This window comes from Aegilops tauschii, chromosome 1 (assembly GCF_002575655.3).
Source record: "Aegilops tauschii subsp. strangulata cultivar AL8/78 chromosome 1, Aet v6.0, whole genome shotgun sequence".
Classification (NCBI taxonomy): Eukaryota; Viridiplantae; Streptophyta; class Magnoliopsida; order Poales; family Poaceae; genus Aegilops; species Aegilops tauschii.
The window spans coordinates 447,132,850-447,150,382 of record NC_053035.3 but is presented as its reverse complement, the minus strand read 5'-3'; the positions used below and the strand labels follow the sequence as shown (position 1 = coordinate 447,150,382).

The following is a 17,533-nucleotide window of genomic DNA, read 5'->3' as shown; positions in this document are numbered from 1 at the left end:
AATAAACGATTATCGTGAACAAGGAAATATAATAATAACCTATTTATTATTGCCTCTAGGGCATATTTTCAACAATTATTGCTAATACTTACACCGCCATGCAACCACTTTTTCGAAATGATGGCTTCAAGCATTTCAGGTGTACATGTTTCCCCACCAATTCCCGTCATGTGCACGACAGTTTTGCTGCAAAGCTTCTCCGAGTCTGCCAGTGTCCGGATATAAACCTTCGCGGCCTCTATGTGATCCTCATTAATGTAATCAGTATTAATCATAGCAGCTCTTATACCAAACATACCTAAAATAGTAAGAAACAATGAGTTAAAAAAGTGTGCATGCAAGGACAGAAGTATGTTGCAAGAATAAATTACCTAGCACTTACTTTTCTTTGCACGTTTACGTCCACCGTTCTGCTGGTAAGGTGAAAGACAATATTTTGACTGTTTCCTCTTGCGTTTCCCATCATTCTCCTTCCCATCATTCTCCTGAGTGCCATTTTCTTTCGCATTTTTAATACGGGTGTTCAGACTATCCATACTAATCTCCTCAGATTTATCGGCGCTAGACCCGTCTGACACTTCATTCATATTCTTGGGGGTTGAAGTAATAGCTCGAAAGTCATTCGTGTCTACCGTCGCAAGAGATGGGTTGGGTGAATTACCGTTGTCCTCAAGAACGAAGGGGTCGCCTTCATCTCCTGTACCAGGTGTGTTGTGATGCACACCTTTCTCACGCGCCAATTTATTCCCGTTCCCAGTGGTGAAGGATGCGTCCACCCTGTTGTCCATGTCTTCTTTTGCAGGAGTTGATTTTACATCTGTCCAATATTTTGATGATTTGTATTTTGATGGACCATACTTCCCCACCCAGTCTTCACTATGCTCCACAAACTGAATGTCATCATCAGACCCCTTGTTTGGCTTGAAGACAAGACCTTTCTTCGCCAGCTTCTCCACTACTATCTGCAATGACACATCAAAAGCATTAACTACATGCATAAATTATGAATAATCCAATGTAAACTGAAGTACACATCACTCATATTACCTCAGCACATTTTTGAGGGAGAAGTCTAATTTCTTTTTGCATATCTTTGATGCATTTCATCACTTGATCTAATGTACTATCCCTGCTCGATGAAGCCTCATCTCTGTTATCTTTCTTTTTTTGGGCACGATCTTCTTGCTCTAATCCTTCCTACGCCTTTCTTCCTTGTTGAGCAATTAATGTCTGCCTGTACTTCTCACCTATCACGTCATCAATCTGTGACAGGTAAAATCAATTTAAATTTCTCAACATATAAATAAAGTGCATGCAGTACGAAATAGTAACATATAAATAGTAACTTACCGTCCCATTACCACGGCCGTATGACGTGTCGTACGCGTCATGCTTCTTAGCCTCATCTTCTGACCAATTAAGCTTCTTAGCCTCATCTTCTGACCAATTAAGCATCAACGGATATTCATGAGCCAATGGATCAAATGCCTCATCATCCAGTTTGGGAGCAAAGTAATTTTAAAGTTTTTTTAGAAATACTATGATTTCTGAAAAAAGCTTTGGTATTTAATACTTTGAGGTGTTTCGACTAGAACAGGTAGGTGGTTTAAGATGCCATAGTATTTTTTATACCATGGTTTATGTGCTGTATATACCTAGAAAAACTGAATTAGGATCAGCTGTCATGCATGCATAATTATTACCAAAACTATAGCAAAACTACACTATAGCCAAACACTTAGGTGGTTTTGACAGAACTAAGAAAAACTATGGTATCTACAGTGCATGTATCAGCCACTCATGCATGCATGTATTTACGCAGTACTTAGTGCACTAACTTTCCTCTCCTCAAAGAAGCGATGCACTTGGTATCTTCCGGGCGTGACTCTCGGTAACACAATGAGTGGCACATGCAGCCCGCTCTCAATCAACTAACAAACTCTACTGATCTAGGACAAAAAATTCTAGGATCAAGGTTATCCATGATAAAGCACATGAAACATGCAAGTAGGTCCGAATCTGTGTTCACCAACTTGGGGGCGTCGGCGTTACGTGGCGACGGGGGCGACGGCGTCGGCCGCAAATGGCATCGGGGGCAGATCGTGTCGGGGCAGTCGCTGTCTGGTGCGTCGGCGTGAGGTGTCGGGGGCGTCGAGGGCGTCGGCGTGAGGTGGCGTTGGGGGCGGCGTCGGCCGCAGATGGCGTCGGGGGAGGCGATCGTGGAGGCGGCTTGAGGTGGCGTCGGGGGCGCCGTCGGCCGCAGATGGCGTCGGGGGAGGCGATCTTGGAGGCAGCATGGAGGCGTGGAGGCAGCGTGGACTGGCGATCGTGGAGGCGTGGAAGTGGCGTCCACTTGGGCTTTGACCCCAGATGGATATGCATGTATACGCGGGGCCTATCCATTAATTTTTTTTCTACGAACCCATTCATTAGTTTTTTTCCCAATCATTAGTTGCGTTTGTTTTTTAAAACAACCATTATCAAAAATACATTGATTGATAGGTACTTTTTTTTACTCCGCCAAATGGCACGATACTTTTTCCACACGTTGGCATCACCGTCGACAGCACCCACGACAATTTTCATATTTTTCCGGCGCTCGATGCTTTTCCTAGGATTTTCCCGGCGTAAATGCCCAAACACACTGGCCGGACGTGACGAAACGTTCGTTTTGTCTCTGTTTTCGTTCATTTCTAGCGTGGGGGCCTACGTTGGCCCTGCACACATGTATGCACACTTTGGTGCCATTGCATGCATGCGATCACGTAGCCCCAGTGCAACCAGCTCCGTTTCTGTGTGCCGGAGGGGGGGGGGGGTTCCCAACTACGGTTTTTTTCGACTCCGTCAAACGGCCCCAAACTTTTTCCACACCTTGCCATCACCAACCATAACACCCACGCCAAATTTAATATTTTTCCGACACTCGATGCATTTCCTATGATTTTCCTGGTGAAAAACACCTAAAACACTCGCCGGACGTGACGCAATGTTCGTTTTGTCTCCGTTTTCGTTCCAACCTTGCGTGGGGCCCTACGTCGGCCGTGCCCACATGTACGCACCCTTTTGTGCCATTGCATGCGTGCGATCACGTGGACTTTGTGCAACGAGCCCCGTTTCGGTCTACCGGAGGGGGGTTCGACACTAGGTTTCTTTTTACTCCGTCAAACGGCACGATACTTTTTCCACACGTTGCCATCACCCTCGACAGCACCCACGCCAATTTTCATATTTTTCCGGCGCTCGATGCATTTCCTAGGATTTTCCCGGTGAAAAACCCCTAAAACACTCGCCGGACGTGACGCAACGTTCGTTTTGTCGCCGTTTTCGTTCCAACCTTGCGTGGGGCTCTACGTCGGCCGTGCCCACATGTATGCACCCTTTCGTGCCATTTCATGCGTGCCATCACGTGGAATTTGTGCAACGAGCCCCGTTTCGGTCTACCGGAGGGGGGTTCCACACTAGGTTTTTTGACTCCGTCAAACGGCACGATACTTTTTCCGCACGTTGCCATCACCCTCGACAGCACCCACGCCAATTTTCATATTTTTCCGGTGCTCGATGCATTTCCTAGGATTTTCCCGGTGAAAAACCCCTAAAACACTCGCCGGACGTGACGCAACGTTCGTTTTGTCTCCGTTTTCGTTCCAACCTTGCGTGGGGCCCTACATTGGCCGTGCCCACATGTACGCACCCTTTCGTGCCATTGCATGCATGCGATCACGTGGACTTTGTGCAACGAGCCCCGTTTCGGTCTACCGGAGGGGGGTTCGACACTAGGTTTTTTTTGACTCCGTAAAACGGCACGACACTTTTTCCACACATTGCCATCACCCTCGACAGAACCCAATTTTCATATTTTTCCGGCGCTCGATGCATTTCCTAGGATTTTCCTGGTGAAAAACCCCTAAAACACTCACCGGACGTGACGCAACGTTCGTTTTGTCTCCGTTTTCGTTCCAACCTTGCGTGGGGCCCTACGTCGGCCGTGCCCGCACCCTTACGTGCCATTGCATGCGTGCGATCACGTGGACTTTGTCCAACGAGCCTCGTTTCGGTCTACCGGAGGGGGGTTCCACACTAGGTTTTTTTTGACTCCGTCAAACGGCACGATACTTTTTCCACACGTTGCCATCACCCTCGACATCACCCACGCCAATTTTCATATTTTTCCGGCGCTCGATGCATTTCTTAGGATTTTCCCGGTGAAAAACCCCTAAAACACTCGCCAGACGTGACGCAATGTTCGTTTTGTCTCCGTTTTCGTTCCAACCTTCCGTGGGGCTCTACGTCGGCCGTGCCCACATGTACGCACCCTTTCATGCCATTGCATGCGTGCGATCGCGTGCCCTTTGTGCAACGAGCCCCATTTCGGTCGATCGGAGGGGGGGTTCCACACTAGTTTTTTTTTTGACTCCGTCAAACGGCACGGTACTTTTTCCACACGTTGCCATCACCCTCGACAGCACCCACGCCAAGTTTCATATTTTTCCGGCGCTTGATGAATTTCCTAGGATTTTACCGGTGAAAACCCCCTAAAACACTCGCCGGACGTGACGCAACGTTCGTTTTCTCTCCGTTTTCGTTCCAACCTTGCGTGGGGCCCTAAGTCGGCCGTGCCCACGTGTACGCACCCTTTCGTGCCATTGCATGTGTCCGATCACGTGGACTTTGTGCAACGAGCCCCGTTTCGGTCTACCAGAGGGGGGTTCCACACTAGGTTTTTTTGACTCCGTCAAACGGCACGATACTTTTTCCACACGTTGCCATCACCCTCGACAACACCCACGCCAATTTTCATATTTTTCCGGCGCTCGATGCATTTCCTAGGATTTTCCCGGTGAAAAACCCCTAAAACACTCGCCGGACGTGACGCAACGTTCGTTTTGTCTCCGTTTCCGTTCCAACCTTGCGTGGGGCCCTACGTCGGCCGTGCCCACATGTACGCACCCTTTCGTGCTATTGCATGCGTGCGATCACGTGGAATTTGTGCAACGAGCCCCGTTTCGGTCTACCGGAGGGGGTTCCACACTAGGTTTTTCTTGACTCCAACAAACGGCACGATACGTTTTCCACACGTTGCCATCACCCTCGACAGCACCCACGCCAATTTTCATATTTTTCCGGTGCTCGATGCATTTCCTAGGATTTTCCCGGTGAAAAACCCCTAAAACACTCGCCGGACGTGACGCAACGTTCGTTTTGTCGCTGTTTTCGTTCCAACATTGCGTGGGGCTCTACGTCGGACGTTCCCACATGTACGCACCCTTTCATTCCATTGCATGCGTGCCATCACGTGGAATTTGTTCAACGAGCCCCGTTTCGGTCTACCGGAGGGGGGTTCCACACTAGGTTTTTTTGACTCCGTCAAATGGCACGATACTTTTTCCACATGTTGCCATCACCCTCGTCAGCACCCACGCCAATTTTCATATTTTTCCGGCGCTCGATGCATTTCCTAGGATTTTCCCGGTGAAAAACCCCTAAAACACTCGCCGGACGTGACGCAACATTCGTTTTGTCTCCGTTTTCGTTCCAACCTTGCGTGGGGCCCTACGTCGGCCGTGCCCACATGTACGCACCCTTTCGTGCCATTGCATGCGTGCGATCACGTGGACTTTGTGCAACAAGCCCCGTTTCGATCTACCGGAGGGGGGTTCCACACTAGATTTTTTTCACCTTCACAGTATGACCCCCAACCTTTTTCCACGTACTCCAGGCACCATCGGGAGCACGCACGACAATTTTCGTTATTTTTTGACGTCCGATGCATTTTGTAGGGTTTTTCGGGCGAAAATACCCTAAAACACTGCCCCGACGTGACGCGACGTGCGTTCGGTGTCCGATTTTGTTCATATCTTTCCTGGGGGCCTACATTGGGCATGCCACATCCTCGCAAAAAATTGTTTCCTTTCATGCATGCCGCACCCCTAGTGCAACAAGCACCGTTCCGGTGTGCCGGTCGGGCTACTCTCAAAGACGTTTTTTTTCACCTCGACCGAACGATCCCCAACTTTTTCCACGTACTCCAGGCATCATCGGGAGCATGCACGACAGTTTTCATTATTTTCTGACGTCTGATGCATTTTCTACGGTTTTTCCGGTGAAAATACCCTAAAACACTGTCCGAACGTGACGCGACGTGCGTTCGGTGTCCGATTTCGTTCATATCTTGCGCGAGGGCCTACATTGGGCATGCACACACCCTCGCAAAAAATTGTTTCATTTCATGCATGCGATCACGCACCCCTAGTGCAACCAGCACCGTCCATATCTTGCGCGTGTCGGTATTTCATGTGTTTGTTCCACATTAATTATTCCAAACTTTTTTCACACATTCAATGAAATTAAATGTACTCCTTCGGTTAGGCTGGAACTGTTTGTTTGGATGAACATTTATTTTATTTTATTGTTGCATATTACTATTCATAGATATCTTAAGAAAGCACAATTTTTTATTTAGATTCAAACATTTCAAATTCCATTCATATTTTTAGGATATTTTACATAAACTTGAACGGAATTTAAAATTAAACATAGAAAACAACTTAAACAACACTGCCCCCTAAACTAACTACTCCTCATCGCTCTCCATCACGAGGTCGATGACCTGCACCATGTCGCCGTCGCCGCCGTCGCCACCGTCGTCATCGTCTGAGCCTTCCTCCTCGCTCTGCTCCGCCGGAACCGCCGCCTGAACGGCCGCCAAGGCCGCCGCCTCCTCCTGGGCCTCCAGCGCCGCCGCCGCGGCGGCCTCCTCCGCTGACTGCGCCAGGATCGCGAGGAGCCTTGGCGTGTCCTCCGGGTCGCCGTCCTGCTGGAGCGCCGCCTGCTCCGGCGGGATCACAACGTCGGCCGGGGCTGCTGGGGCGGGGGCGGGAGCGGGTACGCACCCGCGCGGCTAGGAGGGCCCGGCTCCACCAGAGAGATCACCGACGGGGAGCCCTCGCACTAGTAGAAAAAAGGGCCTTTAGTCCCGGTTCTGGAACCGGGACTAAAGGGTCGTTACTAAAGCCTCCCCCTTTAGTCCCGGTTCTTACACGAACCGGGACTAAAGGCCCTCCACGTGGCCGCTGCCTGGAGGTCCACCTTTAGTCCCGGTTGGTAACACGAACCGGTACTAAAGGAAATTTTATGATTTTTTTTTACTTTTTTTTATTATTTTTTGAATTTTTGAATTTTTTTAACCTCCAATCTCTAATCACCCCTCATCACTGCTCAATTTAACCTCTAATCTCTAATCACCCCTCATCATTCCAAATCATCTAACTTCCCGGACGGTCACCCATCCTCTCACTACTCCAGCCTGATCACGCTTAACTTCCGGTTTCTATTCTCCCTCGTTTCCAAGTCTGCACTTGTTGTTTTCCTGACAATAGTAAGATGTCAATCCTATTAACCCTCAGGAATTTAGCTTGAGCATGAAGTCACACATTTCACTGTTTGAGTTTGAAACTATTGTTCTAAAAAACAATAATTATTTAGTAACACTAATATTTCTTGAATAAGTAGTTTGACCATAGTTTGACCACAGTTTGACCACTGTTTGACCAGATTTGACCAAAATTCAAAAAAACTGAAATAATTATTTCGTAACACTAAAATTTCTTGAATAATTAGTTTGACCATTGTTTGACCACAGTTTGACCACAGTTTGACCACAATTTGACCAGATTTGACCAAAATTCAAAAAAACTGAAATAATTATTTAGTAACACTAATATTTCTTGAATAATTAGTTTGACCATTGTTTGACCACAGTTTGACCACAATTTGACCAGATTTGACCAAAATTCAAAACAACTAAAATAATTATTTAGTAACACTAATATTCTTGAATAATTATTTAGTAACACTAATACTTCTTGAATAAGTAGTTTGACCATAGTTTGACCAGATTTAGCAAAAAAAGAAGAAATTTGAGCATAACTTTTTTTCCTTTTAGAATTTGAGGATTCTAAAAATTTGCAAACAGGCCATAGGCGGTCAAAATCGGATGCGGATTTTCGTGCTGAACATTTTGATATATTATACGTTTTTTCTGACATCGTATGCAAAAGTGATAGCCGTTTTTAAATTTTCCTAACTAGTACATGTAGTAACATAACTACATCTGGAAGGATTTTAATTTTTCAAATTTGTATCATTTTCTTTTGCTTTTTACAAAACTGAAAAGGCGATCCGGGGGGGGGGGGTGGGTGGTTTGAGAATGGGACCTTTAGTACCGGTTCGTGCCACGAACCGATACTAATGCCTCAAACCCCATTAGTACCGGTTGGTGGCTCGAACCGGGACTGAAGGTCTAACCTTGAGTACCGGTTGGTGCCACGAACCAATACTAATGGGCATCGCACCCTTTAGTCCCGGTTCGTGGCACCAACCGGGACTAAAGGTCCCATCTGAACCGGCACTAATGCCTGTACGGTGCCCTAGCCGCTCGAACCGGGACTAATGCTCACATTAGTCCCGGTTCGTAATGCAACCGGGATTAATGCTCTTTTCTGGCCGAACCAAACCCTGTTTTGTACTAGTGTCGGGCGGCGCGCTTGAAGGCGCCGATGACGTCGTCGAACCGCTTGCCCATCCAAAAACGGCGGCGGCCCTTCCGGTTGTAGCGTCCCCCGGGGTGCGCGCGAGGCTCTGCCTTGATCGCCGGCAGGCCCTGCGTGGGGAATCCGTCCGCGGAGATCCTCCACGGCCGCGGCACCTTCGCCGCCGGCGGCACGTAGAGGCAGAACCGAGCGAGATCCTCCGTCTGCCCCAACGTGAGGCTCGACGGTCAGTGGCCGCCCGGTGCCGCGCCGTCGGAGTCCGAGTCGCTGGACGCCATCCCGCGCAGATCGGTGAAGAGAACGCGCGTGTGAAGAGGGAGAGGAGGGATGGACGGGCGGTGTGACCAAACTCTCCGCGCAGGGCAGGTTTTATTGCGCCGGGAATTAATGCGCGGCAGGTGAGGCGCCGTGGCGGGGCGGAGCGGGGCATTAAACTACGGCAGGGAGGCGCCGGGCCGCGGCAGCGGTGGCGTGCGGCAGGCGCGGGCGCGGCAGTGCTGCCGTGCGGCAGCGGTGCGGTCTGGTGGCAGGCGAGGTGCTATCGGCCGGCAACGGCGCGAGATGGGACGGGGCGGCGCGCGAAAGACGAGATCCCATGCAGCCGCGTTGACCGCGAGCTGCCGCGTTGATCGCGGGCGAGTGGATAGACCATGATGGTAGGCGTGTGCGCAGTGGCCGGCCGGGTCGGTTGGACTAATAAATATCTACGCGTGGGCAGGCGGGATGACTAGACGAAAAAAAATGGAACAACACTATGTGTATTTCTATACGTACACGACGCGGGCGGGCGGGTGGGCGGGCGTTCTCTTTTTCAAATAATGCCCATCGTACCCTTCGTTTTAAAGGGGTATCGGACAATCCTGACCATCCTTGTGTTGGAGGGGGTCTACCGAAGCGGAAGTGAACTTGTAATAGGATTAGTACTCCTACTCGGTTTGTAATAGGGCTAGGTCAGGTGTGGCTTAACTCTTATATATACCTCTTGTACCAGCATAATATTGCACCAACAATTATTCAATACAATTCTATAACCGGTACTGGCCGAGGCCATCGCCGTGATTCCGGACGAGTCGGTGCAGGTTTGCTTGGTGAACATCGGCTCTCGGACACCGTTTATCTCCTCGCTGGCTCTAAGGCCTCTGGAGAACAGGATGTATCCGCAGGTGAACGCCACGCAGGGGCTGGTCCTGATTGACAGACGCAACATGGGCTATACGGGCAACTTCGCAATTAGGTACGTACACATCTTTGCCATGGTAGGTGCAGCGAAAATGATTGTTCTTTTTGGTCTTATTAGGCCTCGTTTGGTTCATAGAAATTTTGTAGGAATTCTATGCATAGGATTTTCAAAAGAATATTTTTTGGAGTCTTTTGATTTGTAGGAGTGGATTTCTATTCCTATGTAGGATAAGATCAATCCTTCATAATTCAAAGAAAAAGTCTAGCATAAATTTAATAGAAAAATTCCTATCCTATGCATTAAATGACATCTTTTTCCTTTTTTTTGAATTTTGGGGGGGGGGGGGGGGGGCTCAAACCCAACATTCAGTACAATGGCACAAATGCCGGGGTGGCAGCAGAGAGAAAGAAAGAGGCAGGGGGCGAACCCCCTCTGCTATGTTACATGCAGTTTTGTTCTACTCACGCAGGGCCAGTAGCCATGCATCAACATGTCCACGATCCGCAGAGCGAAACCGACCGCGCCAGAGGATGGCGTCGTCGCGACAGGCTTTCAAAGTGGCGTTCAGGGACGGCGTTTCCCGCCTGAACACAACCGTGTTCCGCCGCTTCCAGAGGTGCCAGCAGCACAGCTGCACGAACGCATGCGGCGAGGCTGAGCCGACCGCCATGGAGGCGTCGAAGAGGTGCAGGGCACGCACAGAGGCCCCCGAAGTGGAAAGGCGCAGAGAGCACCAGAACGCACGCGCGAAGGGGCAGCCGAAGATCAAGTGATCAGGCGTCTCCAGGCTCGCCCCGCACTCCGGGCACCCGGCGCCCTGGAGCTCGACGATGTGTTTCTTCAGTAGATTGTCCCGAGTGTGGATACGGCCGAGCGTCAGCAGCCAGGCAAAGAACCGAACCCTGGAAGGCGCCGGCGATCTCCAGAGAAAGGCGACGTTCTCCACCACCTCACCGCCCAGGCGGAAGAGCCCATAGGCTGCGCTCGACGCCAGCCGCCCGCCTTCCTGATCGCAAAGGATCAGGCTGCGATGGTCAGCTTCGCCCTCGCCCTCCCCCGCCCGCCCAATGAGTGGGAGCAGGAGGAGGCGTTCCCGGGCGGCAGAAGTGGACAGCCGCGGCACGAGCACCGCATGTAGCCCCAGGTTGCGAACAGCCCAGACCGAGACCTCCGAGCACGTCGCATGCGAGGCCAGTGCCGGGAAGGCACACCGCACATCTTTTTTCTTAGAAGAGTTAAGATACATATCACTTACTATGATTTTTCTATTCTTATGATATTTCTATCCTATGAAATAAAAATGACTTTACAAGGGCATGTATTTTTTTGCCAGGGGTACAAGGGCATGTATAATGATGTTATCTAAGAAGTGTTACGTTGGATATCTTCTGAAGAGGGAAGACAACCAACAAAGGAAGACTTACCATCTCTAATTAATATATGATCTTTTAGCAACAACATGTATCGCCACATATTTTGAAATGTCTAATTATTAGAGATGGTATTAAGAAATAAGGACAACGACCAGCCGACCAACTTTCATCCGGTCGGTACCTAGCCGTCAGATGCGCTCCATTTTCAGCCATATGATCTTTATGTTTCTTCCCCATGGATTTTCCCTTCGTCCAAAAAAACACACACGGAGCGCTCGTTGACTTTGAGCGACAGGCTGCTGCCCCTATTACTCTAATCCATCGGTGGCTCGCCGCGTGTGTCCCGCGACTTTCGGCGCCACGCCTTGCCCCTGCGGTTGCAGCACCATGACCAACATGGCGACGGCCTTGCTGTTCACCATCCCACCGGCCCCAAGGTTGTAGTTCACCACGGCCGCCCTTGTACCCCCGGTGCGACTTGTTCATCTCAGCACTCCACCATGCTGATGGTTGCAGCTTTTCGCCGTCGTCCATAGCTTTCGCCGTCTATGGTTGAAACTTTTTCCGTTGACAGTTGAAGCTTTTTTCGTCACGGGCTGCAGCATTCATGGTTAAAATAAGACAGTCTTATCAATCACTGTACATGCAAAACGTGTGTTGTGGTCAGGTACCCGGACGACCCGTACGACCGAACGTGGTTACCGTGGAGTAACCCGCAGTGGTGGTTGGACATCTCAACAAAGGAGAAGGTCAATGAGAATATCGGCGACCTCCTTCTCCGTGCGCCGTCCGCTGTGATGCAGACTGCCATCACAGCATTTAACGGCTCCAAGTCCAAGACCGTCGAGATGTCATGGGAGACGAGCTGGACCACATGGACCGAAGGCCTGGGTACACTACACTACACATCTCTTGTACTAGTACCACATCTTCACAACTACTACCTCCTTTCTGGTTTATAAGGTTTGCATGTACGTATTTCCAGATTTATAGTTTGACCAACATAAGATGAGTTGTATAGTCTAAAAAGGATTATACCACTAGAAAGTATACGATTTGAAGTTTCTAATGATATATATAACTTGTATTACGTTGATCTATTTGTCAACCTAGAGATACACGCGAACCTTAGAAACCGGAAAGGAGGTAGTATGTACTCAAACGTTCCTACTACAATAATAGCACTAGACACTAACGAGAGCAAGGAATGCCCGTTGTAGATGCATTTCCATCTTGTACACCGTCGAGCTGCAGATCCTGGCCGGCAAAGGCAATGCCGTGCGACAGTTCAACGTCATCGTCAACGACTGGCGGACCAAGCTTCCGCACACGCCTGAGTACCTTCTGGCCGACGCTTTAGCGAACCTTGAACCTCACGAGTGCTTAAGCCGGTACAACATCACCTTGATTGCCACGGCCAACTCGACACTGCCGCCGATCATCAATGCCTTCGAGTATTTCTCCGTCATCTCTACAGCAAACGTCGGCACGGACACTCAGGATGGTAAATAATTATGGCACCTTATTTAATCGATATACTTGAAATCCATGTCGGTTGATCAGTAGACTTTCCTCGAAGCAGATAGACATGCGCGTGTCATCTCTGACTACCACACTTCTTTGTCTTGTTTGTTACCTTGGGGAAAAACGTATCCGCGATCAACACAATCAAGGCTAAGTATCGGATGAAGAAGAATTGGATGGGTGACCCATGCGCTCCGAAAAGTTTTGCGTGGGATGGGTTGACCAGCCGCTATGTTATCTCTGGGCGCCCACGAATCACAAGCACGTAAGTTTGAATTTAACTTGCGGCCACACACAAGGAATCTGTTTAAAAGTGAGGAAAGACACTCATGTCGTCTGAACCATCGCGTCTTCTTACAGAAATATGTCATCGGGCGGTTTGAGTGGTGATATATCATCTTATTTTGATGATCTCAAAGACATCCAATCTTTGTAAGTAGGAAAGTTGTATCCATTTTCATAGTAATTTTCATAGAGAAGAAATTCACATATTTGTATGCTTTGACACCTTATTCCAGGGATCTTTCATACAACAAACTGACAGGATCAATTCCTAATGTTCTTGCACAACTACCCTCTCTTGTGTTGTTGTAAGCAACTTTGAATTATATGCTGTCCTTAATAGCTAATATCTATTTTGCTACCAATGTTCTCATGCCAACACTATTTTGTCTATCTAGAGATTTGACTGGTAACCAGCTTAATGGATCCATCCCCTCCGGGCTTCTAAAGAGAAGTCAAGATGGCACCCTAACTCTAAGGTTAATCCATCATATCTTACATATATCTGCACCGCCATTTAGTTCTCTAGTCGTTGCTTTGATATTTGCCTGGTCAAAATTGCTAATGGTCTCTTGTTTTCGATAGATACAACAAAAACCCAAACCTTTGCATCAACAACAGCTCTTGCCAGCCAACAAAAAGGAAAAACAATTATAAGATTGTCGCTTATGTTGTTGTTCCGATAGTTGCAGTTGCTGTGATTGGAGCACTTTTAGTACTGCTGATTCTCATGATGAGAAAAAAGAAAGGTGAAACACATCAACAACACTACATCAATAGTTCTGCATTACTGCACCAAAGCAAGCAACAATGGGTAATACTAGTTTGGTTCTTGAATTTTGAAGGATCTACAAAGAGCGGCAAACGACAAGACCGCCAACACATGGACAACCACCGATTCATGTACAAGGAACTACAGACCGTAACGGACGACTTCAGGATAGTGCTCGGTCAAGGAGGGTTTGGAACTGTTTATGATGGCTTCTTGCAGGATGGTACCCAAGTTGCAGTCAAGTTGCGGTCTCAATCCTCCAGTCAAGATGTAAGAGAGTTCTTGACAGAGGTAAAGTATTATCAACTATAACTACAGCATGGTGTATCGACATATTTGTCAACTAAATTTAATAAGCCAATTTTGGAAACTTTGACATTTTTCTTCCTATTCTTGCTCAGGCTCAGACAATAACGAAGATCCATCACAAGAATCTTGTATCATTAGTTGGTTATTGCAAGGATGGGATATATTTGGCTCTTGTCTACGAGCATATGTCTGAAGGAAATCTAGAAGATAAACTCAGAGGTGTTCTAGTCCGTCTGTAAGAAGGGCATATGGTATTTCTGTCTCATCTTACACACTACTAACGTTAGACAAACTTTTACAGGAAAAAACAACAAGGATGTGTCCCTAACCTGGAGACAAAGGCTCTGCATCGCACTACAATCCGCACAAGGTATACTTTAATCGACAAGAAGACCACCATCTCTCTCTTTCTCTCTTTGGATCTATCTTCCCCCTGCCCTCGCGTCGCCCCCCTCCAGTGCGACTTGGGGGCCCCAAACCCTAGCCCCACCGCCACCCCCTCCCTCCCCTCCCCCTCGCCGCCACCTGAGGCTGCCGCCAAGCAAGGTGGCGGTGGGGCGCCGCCAAGGAAGGTGGCGGTGGGGCCTTCGCTGCTCTGCATCTGCTGCAGGGGGCTGCGTGCTCCGGGGCGGCGGCCCTGGTCGGCGTGGCGTCACCGTCCTTCGGTAGGTGGTGGCGCGGGCGTGGACCGGCGACCTCTGCCGTGGGGACGGCGGTTGAACCGGAGGATGTGAGACAGGGCGTGCCTGCAACCTTGGCTGTTTGCGGCACCAGATCTGGCAGCCCCTGCATCCTATGTCTCTGGATGAGCCATGCCACGGCCGGATCTGGCTTGCTTCGTCGTGGGGCGCCGGTTCTCCTGCCGTTGGGGAGTGGTTGGCGGGGACGTGAAGACCGGGAGAAATCACAGGCAGGCCTTGCTGGTCTCGACGGCGGCGACGCCCGAGGGCGCCACTCCCCTCCTTGGAGGCTCCGCCAAGGTATGTTCCTCTGTCCCCTCCCCCTCCTTGCCTCCCGGGAGAAATCCTCAACATTTGTTGGGCGGCGGTGGCGCCCTTGGCGTCGCGCCCTTCCTGAAGGCGCCGTTTTTGGGTGCTAGGTGGGCGTGGGGTTTCTCAGAGATATGTTTCGTGTGCAGCGTTGGCGGTAGCTGACCTCCCACGACGACGGCGACTTCCTAAGTGACTATTTAGGGAGCTCTCCGGTCTGATGCGGGATGTCCTGCCTGGCCCATGGTTCCTCTTGGGCGAGAGGGGATCGGGTTCCCCTCCTACGGCGGCCCTTCTCAGCGCACCTTGAGAGCTCTCCGGTACCTGCACTTTGGTTCTCAATGTCTTCTTGCGAGTTCTAGCTGTTGCTCGACTTCGTCCGTTCCGGCAATTCTTCCTCTTTCGTGACCAATCCGTGGGATTTGGCGGTGCCCTGCTTCTGGTGATCTGTTCGTGACTTGTTGGGCGAGCTTGGTTTCTTTCCAGATGCAGTCATCCGGCAACTATCTCACAGGTTCTAGGGTGAACTGCTCTCTTGTCAACGGTGCGGCGCCTTTCGAGCCAGGCGAAGAGGCAGGGGCCTTCTTTGACATTGGAGCTGGGCGGATGTGTTGGGTCGGGGCTGCTGGCGATTAGGCGATAGCATGCCCTGCTTCGTCGTTGGACGTGTTGATCCAGTGCGGGCATTCTACTTCTTCCCCGGTTTTCTGATCGCGTTGAGGACCTCTTCATCGCCGAGCGGTGCTTCTCCCTGAAGATCTTTTTTAGCTTGGTGTGTAGGAGGCTTGTGAGCTGCTTTCCAACACCTTTGTATCTTGCCGTTTTCTTTTCTTTCTTGTGCTGGTTCCGAGTTTGTAATCCTGGCCGGTTGATGGCTTTGTTAATTCAAAGCCGGGCTCTTCTTGAGCCTTCGTTCCAAAAAAAAAGGTATACTTTAATCTAGAGTATGGTCTTCCTTTTGTTGTTGTCGATCTCTATGATTTGCTAGAATTTAACATATGTTGATGTGTGACTGATATATCATCTCTGTCAAATATGATGTGCACGCAGGGCTTGAGTATTTGCACAAGTCATGCAGCCCACCCTTCGTGCATCGTGATGTGAAGACATCAAACATCCTACTGAATAAAAACCTTGTGGCCAAAGTTGCTGACTTTGGCTTGATGAAGGCTTTCAGTAAAGAAGATGATACACATATATCTACGTGCGGGTGATTGGCACAAGAGGCTACCTTTCCCCTGAGTAAACACTGATACCTAACTTATTAATATTTCGGTTGCCTGCTTGCCAACCATTTCGATTAGTATATCTTTGTTGTGACTGGCTCAATGAATTGTGATGCAAATGCATCCCATGCTTATTGTATGTACATACACAGGTATGTAGCGGCCCTGCAACTGAATGAAAAGAGCAACGTATATAGCTTCGGTGTCGTGTTACTGGAGGTAATCATAGGACAACCCACCATCCTTGAATCTACAAAGGTCATCCATATCGTCCAATGGGCACGACTTCACCTTTCGGGAGGCAACATCGAGGAAGTGGTGGATGGCCGAATGCAAGGTGACTTCAATGTGAACGGCATGTGGACAGCCGTGGACCTAGCGCTCAAGTGCACCGAGGATGACCCCGCACAACGACCCACAATGACGGATGTGGCTGCCCAGCTGCAATACTGCCTCGAGTTGGGGCGGGAAGATCAAACCAGAGGCAATGCTAACAATAACTTCCACAGGATGAAAGATAGCAGTCGCGACCGTGATCTACCGATGATGTAAGGCTAGGCACCATTTCATTTGGCATGATTTATGTTATTTGTTGGTAGGGCGTCAACCATGATCATCAGTCATGCACTCTTTGTGCTCTCGGCATCTTGTCAACCCTGACCGAGGGTGTCAATACTACAAGCATGCGATATTTGTCACATTATTTGCTTGCATAGCCTTGTGGCCGAAATTTCGTTGCCTTGTATTACAAGGCAAACAAGTGTTAATCTTGACAAACCATAAATGTGACGATTAGTTAAAAAAACTGATATGAATAACGTTTCTTAAATTCCCAATGTGGAGGGTATGATTACAATTCTCTCATTTCTCATGTGATGATGTGCAACTGTTAGTTCAGTGAGAACAATATTTCTTTATCAGAGTGTTGTTTGGATATTTTATTTCCTGTAACTTTGAGCCGAGCACGGCTGAAGATAGGGGATGCAAATGCAAGGTTGACAATCCACTAATTGGAGGGGAGTCCTTGATCTGAAATCATAGCATGAGATCTTAGATGTAAAATGAGCAGTATTTTCTTGTGATGCAAATTACTTGCACACATGTCACGACCTTATATATTTATAAGGTAGCTTTGAGCCGATGTCTTGCACCGTGTGGTAAGAGAACTGATGTCAATATCCACTCAAAAAAGAACGAAGAATTTGATACCCTATGCACGCCGCGCTCAGTGCAGATGCAGCTAGTGACGTGCCATTTCACTCCAACATGGTGTGCAAGCTTTTGTTTTTCCGACTCTTCTCCTATTTCATTTTGTCTGGCTGCTCAATC

General features: G+C 48.9%; 1 pseudogene; it reads left to right on the top strand.

Moving 5' to 3' along the window:
• Positions 1 to 16,756, top strand: part of LOC109749334 (putative leucine-rich repeat receptor-like serine/threonine-protein kinase At2g19230) — a 33,237-nt pseudogene extending 16,481 nt beyond the window's left edge.
• The last annotated feature ends 777 nt before the right edge of the window (positions 16,757 to 17,533 follow it).